Source organism: Aythya ferina (assembly GCF_964211825.1).
Source record: "Aythya ferina genome assembly, chromosome: 12".
NCBI lineage: Eukaryota > Metazoa > Chordata > Aves > Anseriformes > Anatidae > Aythya > Aythya ferina.
The window spans coordinates 523,205-550,783 of record NC_140308.1 but is presented as its reverse complement, the minus strand read 5'-3'; the positions used below and the strand labels follow the sequence as shown (position 1 = coordinate 550,783).

Sequence of the window (27,579 nt, the reverse complement as noted above, 5' to 3'; positions counted from 1 at the left end):
CTGCACGTCGATGAGCTGCTCACCGTGCTCAGGGCCGGAGGGAGGAGGGGGGTACAGCACAGCGCCCCACGGCCAGGGCAGGGGGCTGTGGACACCCCACTGAGGAGCACAGGGGCTGCGGGGCCTGGGTGGTTCTGTGAGTGTCCTGTGCTGCTGCTGCTTCTTGCTCTGCTTGCTCATCCCTCCCTTCCTCCTTTCTGCCTGCAAGCCAGGCCTTTTTCAGTTACTGTGTCAGAACATTTGTCGGTGTTGTTAAGCCTTTGTGTTCGCCCTGAAAGGTAGGGCCCTGGCTTCTCAGCAGCAGGGGCAAGGTGGAGGAGCCTGAGTGCTGCAGCCTCTGACCGCTGCCATGGCTCCCCCTGTGCAGAGGCAGGGGCAGGGGCTGATGTCCCTGGGCTCTGCGTGGTGACAGCCCGTGCACGAGGCTCTGTGTTTTAGGCTCTCGGCTCTATTTACTGATTTTTGTATGTTTTATTTGCATGCTAGTTAGCTTGTAAGTTCTTTGGGCAATAAAACGCCTTAAGTGGAATATGACAATCTGAGGTCCCACCTAGATACTGGGAAGGAAACGAAGTGTGAGGCCACTGGGAAGTCAGCAGCAGAAATTGGTAAGCTTTTGTCCCTAGGTTGTCTCTCTTCAGTCTCTTCCACTGTGCTAATGTTTAGAGCCTTGTTTTATCGTGGGATTGTGGAAGAGTGAGTTTGTGGTGTGATAGAGTAACTTCTCCAGCGTTGGAGTCAGCAAGAAGAGGGGCATGTTCCCAGGGATGGAGCTCTGCAGCCTGATACAAAAGTGACTAGAAGTGGTGGCTGGCTGGTCAGGAGTCTTTCACCCTGTTTCTGAAGCCCTGACTGCCACATATTTTCACCATCACCTTATGGCTACTAAACAAAAGAGTTCTGGTATTTTATTTTGGTTTCCTGCTGTAACACCCTTCTGCATTGAAGAACCTCTTAACCCAGTGGTGTTCGTCATTGGCTGGGTTTTAGACCGAGATGATGTGTTTTTCCCCTGCCTTTACTTTTACTTTTCCATTTCACATCCTGCAAGGCAAAGGGACGTGGAATTGCAGACCTGTCCTGCTGCCATGCTGAATAACATGGTTTTGATTAATCCAAGGGGAGAAAAGTCAGTTTCTCGTAGCAACCCTGATGATTAAAGCTCCAGGAGAGGCAATTATTCCTGGTGTACAAAACTCTCCTACCACACTTGTCATGGGTGTTTTTTTTAAAGCTCATCCACTGTAGCAAGTCACTGCTGCTTTTTGTAGCAGTGCTCATGGAGGCTTTGACAGACAGATGCCTTCCTCCTGCCCCTCTTCCTCTCCTTGTTGTTTCTAGACTTTTCTGTGCAGAATGTGTGCTTCCTGCAGGAGAGCTGTCACAGGAACACAGGTAGCAGTGATTGTTTGCCCCAGGACAGGGCTTTCCCCTGCTGGCGTGGCTCAGAAGGCTGTGCAGCGCTTGGTATAACGCTGAGCTGGTGGCTTCGCTCTGTCCTGTGTCTTGTGGCCACCTGCCTCAGATGGGCTGGAAAGAGGAGCAGAAAGGGTTTGCAGCTGGGCAATAGCTGGGACGGTGCCCATGGGCTCCCAAGCTTTAGAAGAGTCGAGCATCCCTGGTGCTCTCTGTGCCTGCCTCGGGCTGCCCACGTGTCTGTCCTGTCTGCCAGCCTTGGTGCTCAGTGGGCCGCACGTGGAGATGCTTTGGGTCTGGAATAAGAAAAGTGGCGACTTCTGAGCGGAGGCCTCTGATCCCGCGAGGCGATAGGAGTGGTGCGTGGCAGCTGCCTGCTGCTCTGTGTGGGGTCTGGGTGGCACAATGCCATGCCGGGGCCAGGGGAGGCCGCGCAGGGCCTCGGCTGTGCCCACTGCCAGCACTGGCGCTGCCCTGGCACCAGTTCGTACCTGGTGGCACCGTGAGCGACGTGGCCGTTGTCACCTGCAGAACCAGAATTCACGTGCCGTTACTGTAACAGCACTGCTCTTTTTAAAATCTTTTCCAAATACTTCCCTAACAGAGGTAAGACGTAAATACCTGTTTAACTTAATGAGCAGCTGGACATCACGTCTTCTCCCTGGGAAAGCAGGTGATGCCCTTCCCTGAGTAGCAGCTTTGAGCATTACCGGTCTCGGGGGCTGGCTGTCTCCATACCACCAGCTGGAGGCGCTGGGTTGTGCTCTGGGCTGTAGCAGTCTGCTTTAGCTGTGGCTGTGAGAACCCGCTGTGGAGCCCGCGGTGAAATGGCCCCTTCCAGCTCAGGGGTGGGTCTCCCAGGAGACTCTCCTTAACTCTCTGCTTTCTGCCAAGCACCTCCTGACTGTGCCGAGGTCGGGACAGCCTGGCCCAGTCTCTCTTGCCCTGGAGGTGTGAGTTTCCCCAGCAGAGCTGCAGGCATGGGGGAGCCTTCTGGCACTGCCGGCAGCCACCCGGGGCCTCCCCGCACCCTGCGCGCCGCTGGGGCAGAGTGGCTCTGGCGCCTGGGCCCTGCTGGGGCCGGCCGGGCTCCAGCTGCCTGACCCTGGGTGAAGAGTTCAAATCTGCATTTAAAAAGAGGAGGGCCATTAAGCAGTTGGGACAGTCTCCAATCAAGTTGAAACTTTATTTACAGCTGAGCTGGTGTCTTGCTAAGACACGTCCAGCCCCTGTGTGCTGCCGGGGTGCTGCATGGCCTCTGCTGCCGATGGGGCTGAGGGGCCTGGAGGGCGCTGAGCGGAGCGCTGGCCAGCAAAGGTGGCACCTGGGGACTTTCTTTCTGAGTGTGAATTCCAAGGCAATTCAGATTTTTGTTTCATTTGTAGTCTTGCACACTCTTAGTGGGAGTGGAGGACTCCACCGAGGCCCTGTTCCATTCAGATGTGGTGTGGGTCCAGCGCTGTCTTCACGCACCGTCCTGCTGGTTGGCCAAGGTTGGGTGCACAGCCCCAGCCTCTCGGGTTCCTCTCCTGAGACAGGTGTCTGCTAAGCTGGTCCTTCAACCAAGTCCTGGCCAGCAGGGCTGGAGCATCCTTCTGAAGAATGCCCAGAACCACTGTGGTGGAGCTGCAGGGGCAGCCTCTCCCACTTCCCTTCACGTTCTTTGGGATGGATGGATGTGGCTGGGAAGGACTCATGTTTCCCTGCCTATGCCGTCTGTCCCAAATCGGGCCCAGGAGTGCTCCCCGTTTTTTGGGGGGCTGGCTGCAGACAGGAGTAGTGTGAGCACCACCAGAGCCATCCTTCGTGCCCCACAGTGCCTGGCCTTGCCCTGGGCTGCCTCCAGCCGCAACGCCACAGGGGGATGCCGTGGGGGCGGCAGCAGAGCTGGGGGCTGGCGCTCTCCGTAGCCTTGCAGTGTGAGCTGCTTCCTTCCCAAACGTGTGCAGAGCTCTGCAGAGGGTCTTGGTAGCACCTCATAGCTTTCATTTGTTTACAGGAGCGTTAAGCAAATATAAATAGTTCAGCTACTGTCCTCCTGGCATCAGGTTTCCCCTGTTAAAGACTCGAGTGTGATTGTGAATGGGGATGAGGAAGGCCCCCAGCGTCTCTCGCGTTCCTGCTCCATTCTGATGCTAAACACCCAGTTTGTAACTCCCTAGGAGCAAGGGCGGCCCTGTCCAGTGAAGTTGCGGGATGTTGTCCTTCAGGAGGTGGCTTTTGTGACCCCTGCTCAGGGGAGAGGCCAGGGGGACGAGCAGGAAGAAGAGGTCTCACCCTGAACGCTTCGCTCATCGCCTTCAGCTTGGAGGTGGGAAGGGATGTGTTCCCACCCGCTGGTGATGGACCTCAAAGTTTAATTTGGGTTAATTTCAGCAGGCGGTGCTGCCTGGTGCAGCATGCTGCTGCTCTGCTGAGGGCGAGCGTCCGGGTGCCCCTGGAAGGATCCAGCCCTGGCGCGGTGTCTGCGGGCACCATGGCCTGGGGCAGCCGGTGTGGCTGGGGGGGCTCCGGGAGGGCCCCAGCCATGGCCGTGAGCGCTGAGCGCTCCTCTTGGTGCAGTTACTGCTTTGGTACTGTTTGTGTCCTGCCTCACAAAACAACAGTTAAGGAGATTTGTGGGGTTGCCGAGGTGCTTAGCAGAGAGGGCAGGCGGTGGTTCTGCTGGCTCCTTCCCCATGCCCCAGCACAGCAGCGTGGCCCCTACCCGCGGCGATGCAGGTTGTCTGTGCCAAGGCTGCCGGGTGGTAACTGAGGTAAGGAAATGGTCCCTGTGCATCCAACTCTTTGAGAGTGGGAGCTAAGGTTTGGGGGGAAAATCTCCCCCTTTCTCATTTTCTGTATGTTTGTGGAAATGATGATTTTTCTGACCCCCCTGTGAGCAATTTCACAGCACTGTAGGGGTCTTTTAACTTCATAAAGCTCATTCTATAGGAAATGTTGTTCGGACTGGGTATGGTCCAGACAGGAGATCTGAATTTAGGGTATTGCAGTGTAAAATACGTTTTTTTTCTTGTTTTCTTTGGGCTGGTTGGACTGTTTCTGTCCTAGTGGTGCTCTCAGCGCAAAGGTCTGAGGTAAGAAGCGACTTGAAAAGGCTGCATGGCATGTGAGGAAGCAAGTTAGCTCTTAATCATATCATATATTAGCCTCCTTTGCCGTAGATACATCTGCTGTAAAATGCTTAGTGCTGAGAGCCTGATTGGGCGGCCTATGCTAAGTGTTCAAACTCCTGCTGCCTTTTTTCTTCAAACAATATCTTCTGGCTTCCAGATTTCTGATAAATTGATAAGAGGAATTGCGTGAGTCAATAGAGTTGTAGACACTTTGCCAATATAACCCTAGCGCTATTGATCTGCCAGTAAATTAAAGTCTTACTTAGAGGCTGCCGATATTTCTAATCTCCTGCCTCACCAATTACAACCTCCCAGCTACCTGGCAGAGGCAGCGGGCGGCAGACCAGGCTTCCCAGGCTTTCCCGGCGAGCCGGCGCGGGGCTCGGCGCGGGCAGGAATCGGGGTGGCCGCGCGGGGCTGCGGGTGGGAGCACTGCAGGAGGACTTCCCTGCGCCTTCTGCCCTTACACCAGGGCAGAGCAGAAGCTGTGTGAGGATGGAGGCGGTTTAGGGACGCGGTGAGCCCCTGTCTCCAGGCCGCACGTTGGGGTGCTCTGCCCCGGTGCTCGATAACCCCTCGCATGGCACGGAGCTTGGGTGGCCAGCGCCTGCAAGCCACGATGCAGTCGGTGCTCAGGTCAAGGGCAGCCTCGGCTCTGCCAGAGGGAACCTTCCAGGAGAGGAAGGGAGGCTGAGGAGATGATTTCGGGAAGGGATGTGGGAAAACCTCGCTATCCCTGCGGTTCTCGGGTCTCTTGTCCCTCGGCTGTGCCCTCCTGGCTGTGTGTTTGAAGCTGGGGACAATAATGGCAGCTTTCAGATGTCCGGAGAGGAACAATGGCATCATAGAGCTCCCCGCCGGGGCTCCCACTTTCAGCGATGATGGTTTCAGCAGATCGCTTGCCCGATAAGCCCCTTTCAAGTCTCATTTACGTTTGAAAGTCCGTAGTTAGCTTTGGGAAGAAATCTCCAGATAAATGCTGTGTTCTTTCTAATACCCCAGAGCGAAAATCAATGGGAGGGATAATTCCTTCCCTTGTCCTACACAGACTTTCATGTGTTTCTACCTCCAGCAGCACCTTTTAAATAAAGAAAAGAAAAAGCCCTCCCTTTCCTGCTCTGCCTTTTGGGGCAGAGCCCTGGCTCCTGCCGAACCATCCCCAAAGGAGAGCAGCACGGTCGCATCTCACATCGAGGCTTTCCAGGACCGAGTTTGCAGGTGGGGCAGAGGCAGTGGGAGCAGCGTGGGGCTCGCAGGGCTGGAGGCAGCCGGGCTCCTGAGAGGGCTCGCGGGGTGACCCAGCGGCCAGAGCAGAGCACCAGGAGCTGGTGGCGAAATCGGTGGTTGCGTAATTTAAGAAGTGAAGAGGTTTAAAATATATAATAGTAGTGATGCTTTCATTAAATCCAGTCAAGTGAAGGTACTCGCTGTAGTAACGCTGTGGAGCTGGTGGAGCGTATACCCGTAGTATTATAATTTTGTTCTGAAGTTTGTGCAGAGTGCTTTGGTCGGTAACTTCTCTGCTGCTGTGCGTCCTGCAGTGCCCGTTTCGTGGCAGATCCAGTTTCCAGAAATATCTCGGCAGGAATTAGTGGCCGAGACTGGTACGAGACAGCTCCTTCAGACTGCCCGGGAGCATGCTCGTGTTTGAAAGACATATCCTCCAGAAATTAAGTTATTTAGATGGCCACCTCTGTGCTAGCTGTATTGAATTGTATTTTCCCTGATGTTGTGAAGTTATCGCAGAGGATGTACATTAAAAATTGTAACTATTCCAAGTACTGCTGTCTTGGCAGGGATTTGCTGAGTCTCATGATCTATCCGTAATGGAGTGGAGATGCTGAGCTGCAGTTGGATATATTTACCCCAAAAGCTTTTTTTTTTTTTTTTTTTTTTTCCCCCCCTCTGTGTGTGTATGGAGGAACCATCTGAGCAGTCAGACTGTCTGAGTGCTTTCTTTAAATTTCTGGTAGCTTAACGTGTAATACGAGCAGCAATGGTGAAGTTAGAGTACCAGGTTTTCAGGCATGAGGTTTCCTCCCCTGGTTAAAGAGGTGTATAAATTACTGAAACGGTGACAATAGGAAAGCTGAAGAAAATCTTCAGTATTGAGCAGATCCTCAAAAAAGAAGACACAAGTTGAAGCTGACTCAGTTCATTGTGTAAGATTTGAGATATTTGAATCCTGTTCACCCTGATGATGCTGATTCCCTATGCGAGGTCAGGTTGGTACAAGGTTTCTCTGCTGTTTCCAAATAAGTTTTTAGGGTGTTGGTTTTTTTTTTGTTTGTTTTTTGTTTTTTTTTTTTTTCTTACCCCCTCCACAGCCCAGTCTTTAATTGAAGATGCAAACTTTGTTTCAGCAGCTTGTTGACACTCAGGTACCTCGCTAGTGGATGGCCTGAAATAGCGAAGGGGTTCATAGTGCTGACTCGTGTCGTTGTGGTCAATACAGAAAAGGGCATTTCAGCACCCCCTGTGCTGATGTAATTGTTTTAAGGTAATTGGTTGATGTACTTGGAGGTAGTGCATGCTCGCTCTGTCTCAGGGGGTGCTAATCCCTGCTCCTGGAGGTGTGGGATGCACAGGCTGGCTCTGGCCTTTGGGTTGTGCATCCATGGGCCCGTGCCCAGGCCGTCAGTGCCCGTGTGGTGCAGTGTCTCCTCTTCCAGGCCTGGTGGGAGCATCTCCCTGCCTCCTGCTGCCTCCTGGGACCCTCCCCCAGGGCCCAGCTCCCAGCCAGCTGCTCGTGCCACGCTGCCTCCGTGGGAGTCCCAAGGTCGAGTGCCACCCACAAGTTTTCACAGCTTAGTCCAGCAGGTAACTCCTCACTCATCTTAAGCAGTACAAGTCATTGACGAGGAATTCCGCTTGCTTTTCTGCATGTTTCTGCTCAAAAAGGCTGGTAACTACTTTCTGCACCTCTCAGTGGAGCAGAGGAACAACCCAGGATGACTTCCATCATGAATATTACGTGGCATTTGACAGGGAGAGACAGCACTAGGATGAAAACTATTCATTAGCAGCATCTCTGTGTTTATCTGGGTTTGCTTTTAGGATCGGGATCAGCTGAAACATTTTTCTGGTTGGTCTGTGGTGATTTTGTTGCAGCTGTTAAAGGAACAGAGCATGATTCAGCAGCCAGCCCTCACATTTCTCCTTCTTTGAATCCTGAAATATTTAGTGCTCTGTATGTGAACTTAACGACTGAGCAAGACTATGAACAGGTTACAGTCCCAAACCTCTAATTTTTGACTTGCAGGAAACCTAAGTTTGGGATTTTTATGCTTTTTGTCCAGGCTGGTCCGTCAGACAGCATTCCTAATTTATTTCCACAAATTGATGAAGGCTGTAATTTACTATTTCAAGAAGCATGTGGTTCAAAAGACCTTTAATTAAAAAAAGAAAGTTCAGTGCATGTCTGAAACTATAAGAATCACCAGACTGGATCAGAACGGTAATTTGTAGTAATTTGATCTGCGTGAAGTGTATATTTCTTCCTTATTTTCTTCTTTTCCAACCTGTGTAGCAGTATATTTATAGAGTCCTAAAACACAGGTTTTGAATGGAACTTTTGCATTAGCAAAAGAGTGATTTTGCTCAGAACAAGGCTACCTCTCCTTAAAGCCTAGACAGCTTGTGCCCATGCTTCATCACTTGTAGTTGGAGGGAAAACCTTAACTCCTAACCTAATGCTTGTTCTGAGGTGATATGAGATAGCGCTTTTTTATTTTTTTTTGTCTTGGTGGATAAAGACTAAAATAGGTCATAGCTGTTTATAACAATTATCTATATATTGGAAAATGTATCACTGTTCTTTTCCAAAGTTTTACAGGACCAATTATTCATTGAAACAGAAAGGTTTGCATAACCTTCAGAACCAACCTTGACAGTGTCTTACTACAAATCTAACCTCCCGTATGTTCTCAAGCCTCTGTTGCCTCTTGGCTGCAGCGGTGGCTGGCAGCATGGTGTTTCCTAATGTGGCCGAGCGTTGCCTTTCACTGTTAGCAGGTGTCGCTTTGATTTTGGTAGCATAAGGTAGGAGCACCTGATTTACTTCTTTCTATCCCTTGTTACATTTGAATACATCTGTTTTATTCACGCCTGTCCTTTTGACTTGTGCTCGCCCTCCTTTCTGAAATCTCTGGGTTTCCGAGCTCTTTGCATGTGCAGCGTCCAAGCCACCTGCAGCTGGGCTGGGGCCGGGCTCTGCTCTCCAGGTGCTCTGCGGCTGCTTCCCCATCCTGCTGCACTGCCCCTGCTGCAGAGGTGTTCACTGCTCTGCCCCCAGCGAGGCACAGGCTTTTGTCCTGTGATGCTGCGCCTAATTAAAAACCTAGAAATGAACACGAGTAGCTCATAGACATCTCTTTGTGCATTATCTAGCAGAAGAACGCCATATAGAATTACCTGCCACTGTGAGGTTCTCTGAGGCTCCTCTCTGTTCGTCTCTACGCGTGACTGATCTAATTGTTTAATTTACAGATTTTCCTGCCTGACTGTTCAGCTGGTCTCCAGGAATCACTGGTATATTTGAAGCTAAACATTGTACTTGGTGCATACAGCCTTATGGTAAATGCTCCGCTGCCATGCAGTAATAAATGGCTGATTTACAGTTCTTCTATTAGTCACCGAACTTAATGTTTCACCTTGAATATTAAAAGGAAGTTAAGGCTAAAAGGAAAGCATCAATGTTGTAAAATGGTAAAAGTTGAGTAAAAATAAACACTCCCCCAGGAACAGTAACTTCCAGGGGCACGATACTCACCGCAGGTTCAGACTGAGGACCCACCACGGTGCGCTAGGCTGTACGGGCCGTGCTGGGCCTTGTCTGCACCGTTTGCGTCTTCTTTCCACGATGTAACCTCAAGGTAGCCAGGCTGGCACAGCCTGTAAAATATTGTCCCCGGCGTCCTAGCGGAGGTGTGGTGTGAGCTATAAAGAGTGCAAGATGCCCAGCAGTGTATTAAACACTAGTTGAGTACAGGAGGGCAGCATATCACAGGAGAGAGATAAGCAAAGTTCTCTGATTGTGGATCAATAAAGGTTAGTGACATCATATCTCAAAGTGAGAGAACCTGCTTTCTGCAGAGCCATTTATCAGATCGCAGGCTGGAACAGCATTAACCTTTTCCTAGCCGGATCTCTGCTCTTCATCTGACTCCAGGCACAGTAACCTTCCCCGCTGGCAGCAGAAGGCTCCCTGACCTTGCCTTGTAATCCTGGCAGGTTTCTGTGCTGGGCGCTGGAGGGGTTCTCCGGACGCTTCTGCTGGCTCCTCGCTGAAGTGCACTGCATACAGCAGGGCAGTGCTGCGCTGCCTGGAGGCTGGGGTGTGAGGTGTGCTGCAGCTGGGAGCGCTCCGCGTTTCAGAGCTTGTGGCTCTTCTGCCGCTGGTACAGTTTTGGCGAGGAGTAAGATGCTACGCATGGGTGCTCAGAGATAAGGGAAGTGAATCAGTTTGGTTAAAGGCCTGGCATTGTGCCAGGCATCACAGGATGTGGTTGCAGGATGAAAAAGTGTACTTGGATTAGCTTGGTTTACATGGCAGCAGTGGCAGTGAAATCACTGTGGGACTGTCCTTAGGAGAAGTTGTAGGGGGTGGCAGGAGGCCCTGGGTGTGTGGCTGTGTGGCTGGCCTTCCCCGAAGTGTCTGTCCTCCTGTTTTTGCTGTTATTGTTACCAAAATAGATTAAAGCTAAACTGAATGTATCAGCCCATTCTGCAGTCCCGTTCCTTTGCTGTGTGCTGTGAGGCACCAGCTTTCCACATGAATGCAACTTCTGAATGCGGGAGCGCGGGGCCGTGTGCCCGTGCCGGCTGGATGTAGGGCAGCGGCTGAGGCCGTGCGTGCTGCTGGCGGGGCCGCGCCGCTGCCGCCTTCACGTGCCGCCAGGGCAAGCTCCCGGGTGGTCGGTCCAGCCCGAGGGGACCTCCTGGAGCACCCCTGGGGGTTTTCACTTTCTGCTCTTGTGTTCGCGTTGTTGCAGATGAGCAAACTGACATTTCTGTTACTTAATTCAAGGTGATCTGCACGGCTAAAGTAACCAGTAAGTTCACTAGTAAGGCAACCAAGAAGCTACAGCACAAATGTTTAAGATCTGTTTTTCCTGACATACATGTGTTTAGCAGTGGCTGCTCACGCCAGAATGTCCCAAAAGCTCTCTGGTGAACCTCCAGGGCCCTGTGTGTTGCCTACAGCTCTAGAGCAGCTGTCTTAAAGAAAATCTGTATTTTCTGGTGGTTCTGTTTAAGACTTCTGCCTTGCAACCAACCTCTGTGTCCAATTACCAGTTAGAACTATGGCTTGTATTCTTAGAAAGCCATCATAACCTTTTTGGAAACACTGTGCACTATGATGCTTCCATTTAGGAGATGTACGCATTGTAAGATACAAAATTCTCTACAGATGTAGCTGGTGAAGTTGACTGACATTTTTTGACGCTTTGAGCCCCACTTTCTCAATGACATTGAACTTGGAACACAGCTACAACTTGTAAAATAGGGCCACTTTTCCCCTTCTTGCTGTGTTGAGGTTTATGGGTGACAGCACTACATTAGGACAAAATAAAATACCTCAATGCATTTGGGACCTGTTGATTTCTGTTATACAGCCCAAAACAAGTGGAAAAAAATAATTTTTGGTGAGAGCACTTCATGAAGTCATTGCAGGGAAGCTCAGTGTTTACATTAGAGAAGCACACGGGAAGACACAGGAGTGACAGAAGATGGATAAAAAGGGTTGTGGTGTGGTGTGACAGCAGCTGTGGGAGAGCCCGAGAGGCTTCCTCCAGGTGGATGCCCTCCAAGTGCCCGGGCACTTCAGCACGGTGGTGTCCCTGCCGGCAGAGGAATGGGACCGACCCCTGGAGCGTCTGTGCCCCGTAGTGTGGAAGTTGGGTGTAGGTATTTCTGCAGCGCTGGAGCAGGCCTCTGGTTTCCAGTGAATGAGAGGAGAGGCTCTTGCCTGGAGGAATCCATGGTCTGAGTTCAGAGATAAGATAGGAAGGAAGGATGACAGATGGAGGGTAAGGGGCAAGAGAAGAGTTAATTCCCTGAATGAGCTTCTGTTGTCCAGCAAGGAAATGCCTTTCCTTTTTTTTTTTCTTTTTTTTTTCAGAAGCTACAGAGATTTGAGTTATAAAGACTTTTTGATTACCTTTCATCCTTTTTGCACTGGTGACTTCTCATTGGAAAAAGAGCCCCTTTTCTGTGGTTCTTTCGACTGTGCTTCAGGGAGCAGCTGGGGGCTGTGCCGTTCCGCATCCTGGCGGGTCGGAGGAGATGCTTATGATTCGAGCCTGCACTAATGGGCTGATGTCCAAGTGGAAAGTGTATTTTCAATGAGGAAGTGCTGAGATATTAGTGGAGCCTGGATTACCCTGTGATTGTGCTGTCAATACTGCTGTATTGAGTCGGAGAGAGCCTGCACAACACAGGGAAACACTTAGCTCACTACTGCTGCTTATTGAGAAGCCAATAGCAATTTACTTGCTGACACTTGACATCGAATCCATTCCCAGAGGTGCAGCTCCTGCTAAACCACTGTTGGGCTCTCCTTAACACCTGCTCCTTGCCTTGACTTCAGAGATGCAGGTGTGAGGGAATGAGCAGAGCTGATGCTTTTCCAAGCACACCCACCCGTGGGGGAGAGCAGAGGACCAGTTCGTGCCCCCTTCTCGTGTGCCTTGTTCTGCTGTGACCGGCGGGTGTAGAACAACTTCCTATGGGGTGAAGGGAAACTTTTACGCTGGAAAGGAGATGGGATTAACTTCGTGCATATTCATTTCATTTTCATGCATGTATTCTGTGAAAAAGGGGAGTGCTGAAGGGGAATTAGAGTGTCCTGGCCCTTCCATCTCAAAGCCTGACAACTTGAAGCATCGAAGACCTTTGGGTCAGAACAGATGGATTCCTCCTGTTCTGCTGCTCTGTTTTCCTGGGACTAGTGCAGACAAGCTCTGATGGTTTTTCTTGCATCCATACGTACCTTGTAAGAAACACTTAGGACCATTTGCTGCCAAATACTTTTGAGAAAAACAACTTCCAGGATATTTCTCTGAAGAGTCAGCTCCCTAAAATGGAGACTAACACCTGGAGGAGTAAGGACAGGATGGAAACAAAACTAAGAATGATGATACAAGACAGCTAGAAAGGGGACAGAGAAAATGGGGAGTCTGTATCTTGGCTTTGTTACCTGATGGTGTATTCTGCTGTGGGATATCAGGTCCTGGTGTTGCAGTTCTGCAGTGATCCTGGTTTTGAGGACTTAAAGACATAAGTGGATAGCTCTCTCAGCCACTAATGCAGTGGGGCAATGAAACTCTCTCAGTTTTCCAATTGTGGCTCTTGCTGTCTTAATGTGTTACCTGGCACGCAGTTCTAAACAGTGCTCCCCCCCACACCCCCCCCCCCCCTAAATAAAAATAAAAAAAAGAAAACTAAACCTTCCCATTAGCTGTGGTGTTGCTCTTTGGTGCAGTTCCCTGCGCATTTCATTTGTTTGCCCAAACTACCAACTGGGTAGGAAACCCGTGTCCTAAATATAAAAAGAATCAAAGCAAATGTGATGCCTGAGGAAGACACTTGGAGCTACAATTTACATTTTGCAGAAATAAAATTTAGGTCATCTAGCAGGTCATGTTTTAAATATATTCGTTGCTCTGTGCTTGCAGCTGCCTTGGCTGGCAGGGTGGAGAGGAACCGGAGTGCTCTGGGACCCGGGGCAGCAGCTGCTTGCAGCCTGCCGTGCAGGAGGGCACCTCTGCTGTTGGTGTGGCACAAGCTGTTCCCAAAGGCTCGCGGAGCTACAAGCGCAAAGCAGCCGGCGCGTGGCTGTCACGCAGCCCCCTTCGAGGACAGGGATTGGCGGCAGCCTGCTGGGATGCAGGGGGACACAAGGTGACTCTGTCCCTTCCTTTAAACTTCTGCCGAGGACAGGGCTGAGATGGGGAACGCCACTAGGTAGGGTTTTCCAGGTTGCCCGGTGTCTGCGCTGTGCGTGTTTCCTCCTGCGGCAGCGCGGGCTGCCTGTGGTCCCAGCACGCGGTAAATCATGTCGTGTCCTTGGCTGCCAGTCAGGTATTGACCTGCTGTCTTCTCTGAACGCATCTCCCCTGCCAGCCAGCCCCAGACGCAGTGTGCCTGTTCCCCTCTCCCCCCCCCCAGCCTGACCCTCGTCCCGAGGCACGTGTTCCCGTGCGCGGTCCTGAGCTGCAGCAGCGCCCGTGCTGGAGACTTGCTGCCGTGTCTGATGGCTGTAACCAGAGCTAGGAGACAACGCGGCTGGGGAGCCGAGCTGGGGAGCCCCGGGGACCTGTCTGCTCAGCATCAGCAAAGCCTTTCAGCAGGGCTGGCTTCCTTCATGAACTTGAGTAAGTGAGGTGTCCAGCAAAAAGCAACACAAAAATGGATTTGGTGCCACGTAAGGAAGAGCAGCAGTGGCATGTGGTGGAGGGGAGTGCAGGATGTAAAAGAAATAACATCGGATGCCTTTTGAACATCGGTGGAGAGGGTGAGGGAACAGGAGCATACTTTAGGATGCTGATGGCCAGGCTGGCAGGTTAACACCGCGGTGCCTGCTTTAGCAGAGGTCCCCATTGCTTATTATGTTTTGGTTTAGTCTGTTGCTAATCTTGTTCAGCAGTTGCTCCTCTTAATTACCGAAGTATTTTACAGCAGTGTAACAGATTAATCCTTTCAGTTCAGCTCGCTGCCAGAAGAGATTGTCACCATTACTCTCACATTATAGTAGGAGAGGCTGGAACAGGGAGAAGCAGAGTTAAGTTTAGAAAGCCTGTCTGCATGTGTGTGCTGTCCTGTGGGTGCAGGAACGTAAGCGGTGGCAGGTACCCGGCAGGAGCAGTGTGAATGCGTGCAGGGGTCGGGGCAGTGTGGCTGTCACCTGGGTGCAGGCTGGAAGGTTTTTGAGGGGGTCACAGCCGCTTCGTGACCTGCATGGACGTACCTCTGCGGGCCTGCAGAGCTGCTGAGGCATCAGTTATCTGGTCCTTGCCTCACTGGAACACAAATATTAACTGACAAACAATTGCATAATAAACGACACAATCACTTTGGCCTGTTGACTTATCTTCCAGCAAAAGAAATAAACAGGGGAAAGTAGGAAAGTTAACTTATAAACCAATAAACTGTTATTGCACTTGCGTTAGCGTGGCCTGAGGCTTGCACGATGACTGCTGGCCTGATGTCTCCCAGAAGCTCAACTTAAATGAAACAGAGAAATATTTACTTGTTAAATATACAGGACAACAGGACTGCGTTAGGCACAGTGTAAGGGGGCTCATACATGCCGCTGGTTGTAGTGCAGCCTCCTCGCTGCGTGCTTCTTCAGGATGCCTCTGCAGTGCAGCTCTGAGCCCCGTCTGGCTGTGTCCGCAGGAACCTAGTAATTTTCTTGAGCAGAAGCGTCTAAGGCTGAAAGCTGCTCAGTCAGTGTTTACTAAAAGGTATCTAGAGTGGAAATGTAAATCTGCCAGAACAGATCTTATGTATATTTAGGTTGCCTGAGTTACCTCTTGTTGGAAACATTAATGCTGGGTCATTAAGACTGTCTCCCTTCTGCTGCTGGTGCAGGCGTTTCTTTCTAAATATTGATGTAACAACTTCCTCGCTCGGACGTGGTTTGCAGCCCTGCTGCTTCCATTGGAAGAGTTCCTGAGCTCGGCCGCCTTGCCGCTGCTCACGTTCCCGTGCACGCACACGCCGGCTTCCAGCCGGGACGGTTCAGACCCCGTGGGTTTGTGCTGTCCTGCGCCGCGGTCGTGCTGCGAACATCCGTCCCCGTGGCCACTGCTCGCTGCTTCTGCGTCTGGTGAGGCCTAAGTTGTTTTTTCTGTGATGTGGCCACACTTGTACATGCAATTCCAGCTGAGGTTTGCAGTGCCCTTAGGATGCCATCTATTGCTCCCTTTCCTTTAGGAACACCCCAAAGAGCAGACTCGGATCAGACCTTGCCATTTTCACAGCTGCGTTGCGTTGTTTATTCTTCCGTCCTGCCTGGCACAAGTCTGTCTCCTCCTTTATAATTCTTTATTGGTAAACCCTGAATTTATTGCAGAAACTAATTTTTTCCCCATTACACTATTGTGTTTAGTTCCTTTCCTGATATTTTGGTGCTCAAATCATAACTTCTTGTGTAATATTTTGGTCGTCCACTGCATTGGTTGTGCTTCCCAATTTAATTTGATCAACAAATATCACTCTGCTCGCTGTTGCAGCAAGGCCATCAGTGAAGTTGGTTAGAAAGATGATTCCCAAGACCATTCCCAATAACTTCCACCCCGGGCAGTATTTTCTTTAAATCATCTTGTTGTCCTCTCTAGATCTAGTTTTATGTCTTAAATTTTAGCTTCTCCCCCTCTTCTTCAGTTGAGTTCCCCACAGTACAGTATTGAATAAGGAGCAGTTATTTCTTTAAAGAAAGATACTGTGTTAATGTGCACAGTGCGTCTTGGATAAACCTGCCTTATCTTTTATCCTGATTTCTCTGTATTGCTGCCTCTTTAATTATTCTTCCTTTCAGAATACTTACAGCTTTGTTTGTTACTGAGATCCCTTCCCTGCCAGCAGCGTTCCTGCACGTGCTGGCGGCTCCCTGCAGCGTCCTTGTGTTGGGTGGTACGGGTGGACCCGAGGGGATGTGCCTGAGCAGTTGTGTTCCCTCTGCTTGGCCAGAGCTCGTCACCTCCAACACCTGGCACGGGGCAGCAGGTGAAGGCCACCTGCAGCAGTTTGCATGCTTAGGAAGGGCCCTACCTGACACCTGGGGGCTGCCAGGAAAGGGTTTCCATCTGTACCTGACCTGGCCCGGGCTGCTTTGAAAAGAAATACTTCTGTGAGCAGCGGTGCCTCGTGCTGACAAGTTTGTGTCCTCTGGAAAGGAAGGTCTGAAGAGCAGCAGCACAAAGTCTCTGGGCTGCAAATTAAAGCCCTGTGGAGCTGAGTGACCTGAGATCAAGTACAGGTACATAACTCATCCTCTGGTTGGGGTGAGCACAGGCAGGGCCGCTCTGCATCCTTCTTCCCCACCCAAGGTGTAGGCTGGGGAGCAGCCACTTCTATTCCCACAGCTCCCCCAGGGTTGCAGCTGTGGGTCTGCTGCTATCAGAGAAAATGCGAGGGTTTTGTAGGGTCTGGGGAGCTCCACACAGCTGAGGGCGTACAGAAGGAATTGCTTGCGGGTGGGGATACCCTGAAAGGATGCTGCGACACTGCAGGTGTACCTGGATTCAGTTCCTAAAGGAGTTTATTTCTTAGCACACTCTGCTAAGGTGCTGGGTGAAATGAACTGACGTGTTCTTACCTAGCAGGAGGAGAGCAGCTCCGTGTGCTGCTGTTACCCTGAGGCATACGCTAGGAAAGAACTTAAGAGATGCAAGTTTGGGGGTTTGCTCTGCGTTAACGTTCCAGTACCACTGAATTTCTGGAATCTGCTGAAGAACGGGAGAACAGTCCTTGGGAGCTCAAGAGCCCAAGGAATGCAAACACATAGTTAGTTCAGCAGTAGTTCCTCTTTCCTTTGGTGTAAGCTTTGCAGCCCATTCTCTCCCAGCAAGCTACAAGGCCCAGGGGTTCCTTCGAGTCCGTGGTAAATCCCATACCACGATCTGCTTTTGCCATAGGATCTGGATGTGAGCTTTGCTGTTGCTTGGAGAATCGGCTGAAGATGTGCAGTCTGTGGCATAATGTGTTCTGTTTAATACCTCTGTTTCTAAATAGCAAGCTTTCATTATTAAGTCACCTGATGGGGAGGAACATCTTTCCTCCCTCTTGCAGTCACGAAAAAAAAAAATACATTTTTCCCCACAGGCCTTGCTGTGAGGCCAGTGAATGTGGAGTGATTTTTTGGGCTTGATTCTGAGGTTGTTTTCAGTTGTCTCAGCTGTAGCTCCGTGGTGCTGGGTGCTGCTGCTTTGGGGACGGTTCCTTTGTACCTCCCCACCTCCTGAACAGCAGAAGGTCTGTCTCTGGAGCGAAAGGAGCCACACAAGTTCCTTAATTTTGTGGCAGGCGTGTTTTGAGGCTTAGGTAACTTGCTGGATTTGAGGGAAGCATGAATCATGTTGGTTAGCTGGGAATCTGATGAATAACCCTGCTGTGTGGTTACTGGAATTGAAGGCGACGTGCCCGTGTCCCTGAGAGGTGCTGCTGCTCTCCTCTCTGAGTTCAGCCTTCCTGAAGAAACGTGGGGTAATCTTGGACCTGTGCTATTTGTTAGGGCTTTTTTTGGCTCATGATCTGTCAATATTTTGGGGACAGTTGTTGGGAGGTGTTTACTGTGTGTTGGGAGTTATTGCCATCCGACTGCTGTGGACCTGTCGGAGTCACTCGCTTAGGCTGGACACAGCCCTAAAAGGCGGGGGGAAGAGTTCAGTCTCCTGTGCTGCCTGCGGACAGGCCTAGCAGAGGAATGGCCATCGCGTGGTGGAGCTGCTGCAGGCTCAGTGTTTCTTTGGTTTGCTGCAATGAGCTGAGGGTCAGGAAGGGTGAGGACCCAGCCCTTCCCTCCTGAGCTCCAGGCTGTGTGGGTGCTCCTGCGGATGCACCTCGCCGTGCCTGGAAGGATGCTGTTAGTGGTTTCCAGGGTTTGTGCATATTTGTCCCTAGATCTTTGTGCAAGACCCCTAAATCTTCAAATGCTGCTACCATAGAATTCTAGAGGAGACAATTCAGAGCAATACTGGCCAGTTTAGCACCAAGGTCACATTTTTTGTGCTGATCTTGGGGGCTCTCAAGAGGCTTGGTGCTGCAGCAGACCTTGAGGTTCTGCTGGCAAGTGGCTGTAACTTCAGCACTGTGTGCTTAAAAGTGAAAGCGAAATTTCACTTTTCTCCCTACTTTCCTCTGAGCAAGACAGTAAGCATTAAATACATAAGTGTAATATTGAAACTTAATTGTAATCACCTATCTTATTTGAAACATGTGAAATAACGCAAATCCTGGTAAAGCCAATGTCCTCTGGAGGGATCTCCCAAACGTGCTGCTGAAGGAGCAAGTTAAAAGCAGCAAGTGGCCAGGACAAAAGTAGTTTTATCCCAAGAATTTCTTAAGGCACGTTCAGCACCTATCCCGTGTCGCATCTCTCAGAGGTGGATCTTCAGCAGCTTCCTTGTGCTCTAGGGCTCCTTGATCTTTCCAAGCTGGTTGCTGTGTACCCATGCCAGCTTCTGACTTGTATGGCATCTCGACACCAGCAGTGCTCGGTACATAGACCGAGTTGTGGTTTTGACTGGTCATTCTGGCAGTTGCAGCTTATGATCAAAAAGGAAATCAATCGCTGTTGCCCTGGACCCCAGTGCCAGTGATTTCACAGCCCACAATACATCAGCTTCTTCCTCGTCAGAGGATCTTAGACTCAGGACTGGCCCAAGGGTTGTCTTTGATTCAGGCTGCTACCAGAAAGCTGGTCTGATTTTATGACTAGTACAGTTAGCCCCAAGTTTTCCCTGCCTGAAGACACGAAGGTGAGACCCAGGAGACCCTTGGATTCTGATTTTTGGTTGTTCCTTTGGTGCACTGGTGAGTAGCTTCAAAAGAAGGCCAGAGGGTAAGAAATGCAATTTCTTGCAATTACTGTTGCTGTATGATGACACCCAGGAAATTCCCTTACGTCTTTGGCCCTCTGGGGATTTCAGAGCCATCACGTCAGCTTTTGGGCTGTGCTCAGACTGCCTGCAAAGGCCTCGTGCATCTCACAGCTCGAGCTGAGGGCAGTGGCTGCCGCTGCATCTCCCTCCTTTAGCAAAGGGAACTGGTCTGCAACTCAGCTGTCAGAGCATCTAACTTGGCATCTCGTGTACCTGCTGTGAAGAGAAACTGTTCAACGGGTGGTAGAGGTCTTCGGGTGGTTCTTGTTATTTCTGTCTGTGCAAACTCGGGGAACTTCCTCCAGCCCTGGTGGGAGTGGTGGAAGATGCTGTGCATGGGATGAACAGAGGGAAGAGAAAGGTGTGCTTCTTTACCCAAATAACTGGCTAGTCAAGGATCCCCAAAGGTCTCAGTTCGCATGTATTTTATGGATACTGAGCATCTCCAAATGCAAAATACTGACAAGCTGATTTTTTTTTTTCTGTAACTGTAGTCCTTGGGGGAAAAAGGGGTTGTTGTGCAGTCTTAGTTTTCATTTTTCTTATCATTCCCACTTTGTGATGTGTTGTTTTTCCAACAACTGTTGCTACCAGAGACTTTTTAAAGTAGGATGGAGCATTATCCATGGTATTACCTATAGTAATACAGGGTCACAGAATCACAGAATGGCTGAGGTTGGAAGGGAGCTCTGGAGACGTCTGGCCCAGCCCCCCTGCCAAGCAGGGTCACTGCAGTCACGTTGCCCAGGATCGCGTCCAGGTGGGTTTTGAATATCTCCAGAAGAGGAGACTCCACAGCCTCCCTGGGCAGCCTGCCCCAGTGCTCTGTCACCGTCCCAGTAAAAAAGGGTTTTCTGCTATTCAGCCAGACTTCCCGTGTTTCGGTTTGTGCCTGTTGCCTCTTGGTCTGCATCAGGAAATGATTTTGGTAACAGACTTAAGGAAATTTTATTTGTACAAAATTTATAACTTAATCGCACCCCTTTAACAGTTAGGGGGTGAGGAGAAGATTCTGCCGAGGCCTGAAAAGATGGTGTATTGGTGGGTGCCTAGATCCAAAGTGCATTTCCAGATTGCAGAGAGCCCAGGAAAAGGTCTTGGCATCATCTGTGGCAAGAGATGAGCTGTGTGGTCCACCAAACGCTGCTGTCATGGGTTGGACTGGTTTCAAAGGCTTGAATGCTGTTTTTATGTCCCCTTGGAGCTCAAGGAAGATCAAACGCACGGCTGGCTGGGCTCCAGCTGACTCTTGCTATGTTTTGGCTCGTGGTATCACTGAAAGGGAAGGACCTGAATCAAACTGAGGAAAAAGGGAAGGACGTTTGGACAGGATGAGACGGACGGTCAGAAGGTGCTGCAGGTCTGTATATCAAAACTGATCATCTCAGGGAATAACTCTGACGAAGAGTCACGGTCATTTGGCCTTTGATATGCAGGAGGCTGACTGGATGATACGATTCCTTTAGCCTTGCTCTCTGAAGGCTTGCTCCTTATCCTCACTTACCCAAGTAGCTAAAACCTGACCTGCAGGTACATGGCAAGATGCCTGCTGATTCGCCCTGCCTGGTAGGGAAGAGATGTGGTGAGGAAGAGAGTTTGTAAATTAAACAGTTGTTTTGTAAATTAATTCCTTCTTTGTCTGACTTGTGAAGCCGGTACATCTGCCTTGCGGCTAGAGAGGAGAGAAGTGCAAGGAGAGAGCAGCAGAAGGAAGTCATGCAAAGGAGATGTCCTGCGTGATTAGATGAAGCTTCCCAGGTGGGGCTTCTTAGCAATCCCTAGGTTTGGGATTTGGACCTTCTTGACTGCGAGATCAAGCAAATATTGCTAAATACTCATGGACTCCTGCCTGTCTCTGAAAGGGCTCGTTGAAGTATTGCCCTCTTGGTCCCAGTGTTACAGGACTGCTTTGGCTCTGGAGCACGTGCTGTGACTATTCACCCTGCCAGGGGAAGAAAAGAGATGGCTTACAAGCTTCTCTGTTGTTGGATGGGTCCGGGAGGCAGCCACAGGACTTGAGCGCTGGGCAGGGCTTCTCCGGGATGAGTGAGTTTGGAGGTAGTTATTCCTTTCTGCTTCTGCTAGGAAGGTGCGGGAGCTGGGAGGTGTTCCTGAGAAAGAATTGCAGGGCAGCGTGTTCCACGGGAGCTCTCCTGGTGGATGGCTGTCCTCAGGTCATCCTTTGAACAGGCGTGCTTCATTTGGTGGCTGAAAACCCTCCAGTCCCCTAGAGCTGCAGAGATGAGGATGGGAAGGCCAAGGTCGCTGTGAGGTTAGGTGCCCCGGGGAAGGGGTGAGGCAGGGGCTCGTTCTGGTTCTGGCCGTGAGCCTCCCAGCGATTTGGCTCCCATCTTCCAGGTGGGAGGACAAAAACTCCTCTTCCCCTTGCCGTGCTTTTTGTCACTGCCTCACTGTGTGCTGACAGATGCCCTCAGCCCTGCAGAAGGATTTCGCTCTGCAGCACGTTCTGTTACAAAAGGTTTAAGAGGAAGCCCGGTCTCTCCTAGCCCTCATGTGCTGATAGCTCAAGGGATAATTGAGAGTTTTCTTGTGTAATTGTTGCTGACGCATATGTCTGGCCTGGAGCAAGTGTGTCAAAATATTAATGGCAGAGCCCTGGAATTCTGAGGTTGAGGAAATAAAATCAAACGTGCAAATTCTCACAACAGGTTAATGCTGCTCTCAGCTTGGGCACCATGCGGTTAAAGTGGACCGGAGTGCCCTCAGTTTTCTTGGGGAAGCTGTTGGAAAGCAAATGCATCTTCATTGACTTGTAATAATGAAGTTACAAGTCTTGAAAAGGTGCACGGTGTTCCAGACTATTTTATGGCTGAGATTTTTTCTTTCAGTGAAGGTGACCTGTCTGACTTCTGCCAACTTCAGAAGTGTTGATCATGGTCACTGTACGTATATAGTGATCTTGCATTATCCCTGCAGCACAGTGACACAGCTAGCGGTTGAGTATGATTTATGCAAGAGTTTCATTGTTCTCTCTATTTTGAACCTTGACAAAGAGAGAGAAAAAAGCTATCTTTAGAAACGGAGACTGGATTTTAAGCCTCCTGTTCAGATTGATGTAGAAGTGGGGGATTTCTCGGGTCATTCTCTTCCACCTCCTTCCTTTGTTTATATCAGTGTATAGATTAGTTCAGTTGTTGAACAGGTTTTTTCCTTCCCACCTGTTTTTTTATCTGCAGTTTTTCTTATTTTTTCTCACGCTTTAAAGAATTTCTCAAGGAATAAATTATTTGTACTTTGTTGACACTTCACTTCTATTCCAGTTCGCAGTTGACTTTGTCGTTAACCAGAAACATCTCTGCGTGCTGTGCTGCATGGATTTCCTTAGGTGGCTACACGCTGTGTTGGGGAGTTCTGGCTTTAGTCTAAACTGTGCTGGTCTGGGTGCTTTGTAGATCCTGTGGAGGGGTTTCCATCACTGGGACTGGTTTTAAAGGGGAGCCCAGGTAATCCACTGTCCGCTCCACCACACGTGTTTGGGAGTTTTCCTTTGTGACTAGCAGTTCACTTCCTGCAGGGTCAAGCTTAGTGCGCATCCCTTTACTTGTTTTCCTTATTTTTGTTTTCTTAAGCTTTTCCTCCCATCGCTCCAGCTAAGGTATGGCTGCTGCGGATGCACGTCTTCCCCTGAAGCCTCCTAGAAAGCTGCTGAGAGCTTCATCCTTAAAATGTTCATCGTACAAGGAATTTTTGTTGCAGTAAAAGCAATGATTTAAGTGTTTTCAGTGTCTGAAGTCTGTGAGATCACTGAGACGTTTCTGTGCTGGACAGTGAGCCTGTAGATTCACTGCCAGGATTTAATTCGAAAGGCAGGCCAGGCATTTAGTATCATCCTGGGTGAACACCTGTGCTGTGCTCCGGCTGCCGCAGTGGTGTTTCTGACCCTGGTAGCACATGGTGTAGGTAGGTCTCGGTGCGCACAGACCACGTTTTAATCTTATCAGAGGGGAAAAAAATCATCTGGATGAATGACAAAACCCACCAAAAATAGAATAAAACCATGCAGTCGTGAGGCTCTTTTTTAAAGTTGTCTCACGCAGAAAGCATTGCCCGCCTGGAAGGGAGGTGTGGAGGAGGCTGCGTTCAAGCTCAGTAGCAGAGGCTGGATTTATTTTATAGCGAACTTCATCCTCTCTGTAAGGGGCTTGTTGCCATTTGGCCTGGGCACAGAAAAGTCAAAGGAAACGCTGCCTAAAAAGTTTTTTTGTTCCTTCTCCCCCAGGAGCCTGACTGAGCCCTCACCTGCTGGAGAGGAGCCCTGCGTTCCCAGGTTTGGGAGCCAGCGCTGTCGCCTTGGGGCTCTTGGAGCACGTCCCAGCCTCCGCGTGTTTCAGTCTCCTCGCGCTCTGCCGTGCACCTTCCCTTCCCTGGAGCTAAAACAAGAAGCCAAGAATTAATTGTTTTGTGTTTCCTTTTTTCCCCCTTGATGCGTTGTGGTCTGATCGGTATCTGGGCTCGTTGGACACTGGAAGCATTCAGTTCTCCAGGGAGAGGTGTTGGAAATGCAGCGTGAGGAAAGCTGGGGAGTCCCTGAGCACAAGGCAGGGGGTCGGAGCGGGTCACAGGGGGATCCTTGCACTTGAGCACTCGCTGGGCTCCCCGTGGCTCTGCAGCTGGCAGCAGTGGGGTAGCGTGGAAGTACACCCGTGTTTGGCAGGACTGAGACGTGTTTAGCTGCCGGCACGCAGGAGCTTTGGAAGAGCAGGATGGAGCAGCTGGTGTCAAGCTCTGCAGCATCCGAGCCTTCACCAGTTTCAGGCAATGAAAACAGCAGTGTGCATATTCTTACTGGATTGCAAGTGCTGGATGGAAAGAAACGATGTTCTTGAGAGTAGGTGGCCCACAGCATGCCTGGGGAGGGAGGGCAGGAGGCTTGGAGCTGGTACTCACCCGGGGTGGGGTGGTGCAGGACGTGTGAGACCTGGTGCGGTGCTGAGGGGTGCGCGATGGGCTTCATGCTGAGTCTGCCTCTGGCTCCCGTGTGCTTCTGGTTTCAAAACAAGCCCACAGGATTTCTTGTGCTGTCTCTTGTCCATTACTGCAGGCTGCAAACAGATAATATCCCTCCGGTGCAGGCTAAGTAAGCTTTCCAAAACAGGAGGTGGAAACAAAGTTTAAATAAGTAAAGTTTCTTTTCACCATCTATCAGAATTTCACTGACACAGAAATTAACTTAGTACGCAGAAAAGAATCATGAAGGGGGAGGAGAGAAGAGTGCAAGGAAGAAAATGCAAAGGGGAACAGCATTACAGATCTGAGTGGAAATGATTACGCTGGCATTTTAAACCTTCTCATTCTGTAAAGTGTGGGATTGTCAATATGGGTCTGGAATACCCTGTCTAATGGATGTCTTGTATTCCAAACACAAAGCTAAATTGCCATAAATGTAGTGGTGTTGGGTAGCTTTTGCTTCAGTGGAGCTTACCAAGACACAGAATCTGAGGGAAGGAACAAAACGTACCTCTTAGATTCAGCATTCAGTACAATTGTAATAACAAAATGAAAGCTGTTCTTTGTTTTGGTAACTTCGTTAGTTCTTTACCTGTTCACTTTACATGCGTTAGACCTTTGGACTTTATTGTGTACATGAAGTCCTGTAAAATTAGTTAGTAATCTGAGACAGGGACTGGATTTGTGGAAGATAAGGGAGAAGCATCTTTGTCACCTTTTATTATTTCTTCATATTTTGTATATATATATTTTTTTTATTCTGCCCTCCTGGCATGGGAGTGGAGTGCTGAAGGTTCAGGTGAAGGTTCTTAAAAGAGCACCCAAGTCTCATGTGTTTTAGGACAGTGTGGTGTTGCAATACCAGTCCCAACTGAACAGGAGAGCAGGATATTAGGTACGGCCAAACCCTTACTTTCATCAACATTGACTGAAAAATGTTGGCCCTTCATGGCTTGTTTCTAACTAAAGCTTGATCTCTATGCTTTCCTGCACAGCTCATCTCTTGATACCCTGTTGTGTATGAATGCTGGGGATGGGGACATCGTGGTGCCCCTAGGACAGCCCTTTGCTGTGGTGTCCTTCTGATGCCTTCCTTCACCTTCTCCATCCTTTTGCTTTCTTAAAAATGGCCAAGGCAGCCTGTTGGGGCTTTTTGTGGATGTTCTCATTTCAGGTTTCACAAAGAAACACTTGATCTGGAGACCACATTTCTGGTAACTGTGCTTCATATGGACCTATTTTCTTATGCATTTAATAGGGCTCTGTCATTACAGTTTGTACTTGGCCTGAACTCTGAGTAAATTAAATTGACAGGGGCCTTCCACAGGTGAGATGGGCATTGAAATCTTTGACTTCCTCAGGGCAATTACTGTGACCAGGTGAGGAAGAGGAGGCCACTCAGTGAGTGATGCAGGGCAGCAGCGTTAAGACCCCTTCATTAGCAATGCTGAAGTTCAGTGTTTTGAGTTCCCGACTTCAGCAGCCCGCTCAGGCGGTGGGAATCCCAGGGTGACCCGCAGGCTTTGAGCATGGCCTCGAGATCCCCCTTCAAGGGAGGTTCGTTTAACCGGGTGACTTGCCTTTTAGCTCTGCTGAGAAAGGCATTTCTGAAGATGAGAAAGAAATTCCCCTAGTGCACCTTTTAATTGTTCATTTAGGAGCAGAACTTTCCTCCAGCTGTGAGGGCTTAAGGCTGCTGTAAAGCGCTAATTAAAAGCAATAGTGATAATGAAAACAGATGTTTTCAAGAGAAGTAAGTGGTGCTGGGACACCCCTCTGCTGTCCCTGGCTCCTCTGAAGCTGGAGCACGAGCTTGGGTCTGTGGTGCTGTGCTTGCAGGCAGGCCAGGAAGGGCTGCGGGTCCTGCAGGCTGCAGCAAGGGGGTGGCGCTGGGTCAGTCGGGAGGTGCAGAAGAAGCCCTTGGGGCTGGCGGAGCTGCTCCTCTCGGTACCAGCCGTGGCAGGATGGGTGCCGAGGGGGCTGCGAGCTCCCCGAGCCTGGGGCACGGCAGGCAGGAGGGCTGCTTCTGAGCGCAGGTAGCCCGGCACCACTGGAGTCTTCTGGTGCTGTCACAGCATGAGCAATAAATAACGTTGAAAGCAACAAGGGGCAAGCATTGCCCGATCCGTGGCAGTCAGCTGAGCACCTCACAGTCCCGAATTCTGAGCACAGAGGTATTAACGAGACAGGAGGTAGAGAAGACTACATGGAATTTTATTGACCCTTTTTGGCTGCTGTTAGTTTTTTGGTTTGTCTTTAGAAAATAGATCTGTTTCCCCCATTGCCTGGTTTTTGTGGATATGGTGACCTTTCCAGGCTGTAGAGGGAGATGGTGGGTGTCTGAGGGAAGGGCTGCTGTTCTGTAGTCACCTTCAGGACTGTCATCTGGCTTGTCCCCGTGTGCTGCAGGACAGCCTTTTCTCACTGCCAGAAAGGGTGTGAAAGTTGATATCTTTTGTAGAGCTCTCAGTAGGTGACAGGGGACATACTTGTTACTTGTCCCACCTTGCCTTTAAGCTGTGCAGATGCTCCGTCCATTGTTAGAGTGTCCCCTAATTCCTCTGATTGCATGGAGGAGCAGAACAAAGTTGTTCACAAAACAAGAACTGTTTTACAGAATATTGTTCTAGAACAGAGGAAATAAAAATCCAAGCAAGCCTTCGGGGAAGTGCTTCTGCCATGTGTCTTGGTGAATACGGTCAGTGGTGCTCAGCATGTTTCCCGGGGCGGACCTGCAGGGCTCTGGCTCTGTGGATCGTGCCGTGCCATGCCATTTGCCAAATGCTGTGTGAAGGGGGGGGGTTTGGCTTGCTCTGTGGCGAAGTGTCGATAAAACAAGACGCATTATGTGTAGAGTTGAGCTGCGTGCTAGTACTTCAGATGGAGAAGTCAGCTCTCAGAAGGCTTGCAGCTGTGGGCTGGTGTGAAGCTGGGGTTGGCTGTAAATGATAGTGGATTTCCGAAGAAAAACAAAGAATGCCTTGTCCTGGGGAGCCTGACACACTGGTGCTTGGTGCTGGCTGCAAGTCGACTCTTCGGCTCCTTCTGGCCCTGGGGGGAAAGGGAATAGTAGTGGCTGGCCCTTATAGAAATGATGGGGAGGGATATCTACTCCAGTTCATTAGACTCTAATTATAAAGGATTGTTTTGGTCCTGCTTATCTTCAGGATTGCTGATAAGAAAGAGCAGCCTCAGCCCCCTGAGACCTCTGTGATGAGTTTTGTGAGGTTCTGCGGCCTAGCAGCGGTGCTTGGGGGTGAGCGGGGACAAATTTTAGAAGCTCTTGGCCAGGTCTCCAGTCTCTAAAGCAGTGTCTGTGTGCTGTGACCTGTTTGCTCATTGAAGTGCCAGTTTGATCACATTGTCAATTCCACCATTAACCTTTTGCCTGCTCTGCAAGCAAGCTGGAGAAGTAAAATACCTTCCTCACCAGTTCCTGAGGATACAGATGTGCATGGGAAAGACCAGCC

At 50.1% G+C, this 27,579-nt stretch overlaps 1 protein-coding gene across 5 annotated transcripts in view; it reads left to right on the top strand.

Moving 5' to 3' along the window:
- ZFHX3 (zinc finger homeobox 3) overlaps window positions 1-27,579 on the top strand; it is a 473,005-nt gene that overhangs the window by 321,599 nt on the left and 123,827 nt on the right. The window contains exon 1 of one of the 5 annotated variants that reach the window (XM_084532978.1): window positions 13,763-13,909. The exons of 3 other annotated variants lie outside the window; for them this stretch is intronic. The gene's annotated coding sequence lies outside the window, so the exon portion shown is untranslated. Of the gene's footprint in view, window positions 1-13,762; window positions 13,910-23,883; window positions 23,991-27,579 lie in introns of those variants that run through there. One more of the 5 variants, XM_084532976.1, reaches the window with a different exon arrangement.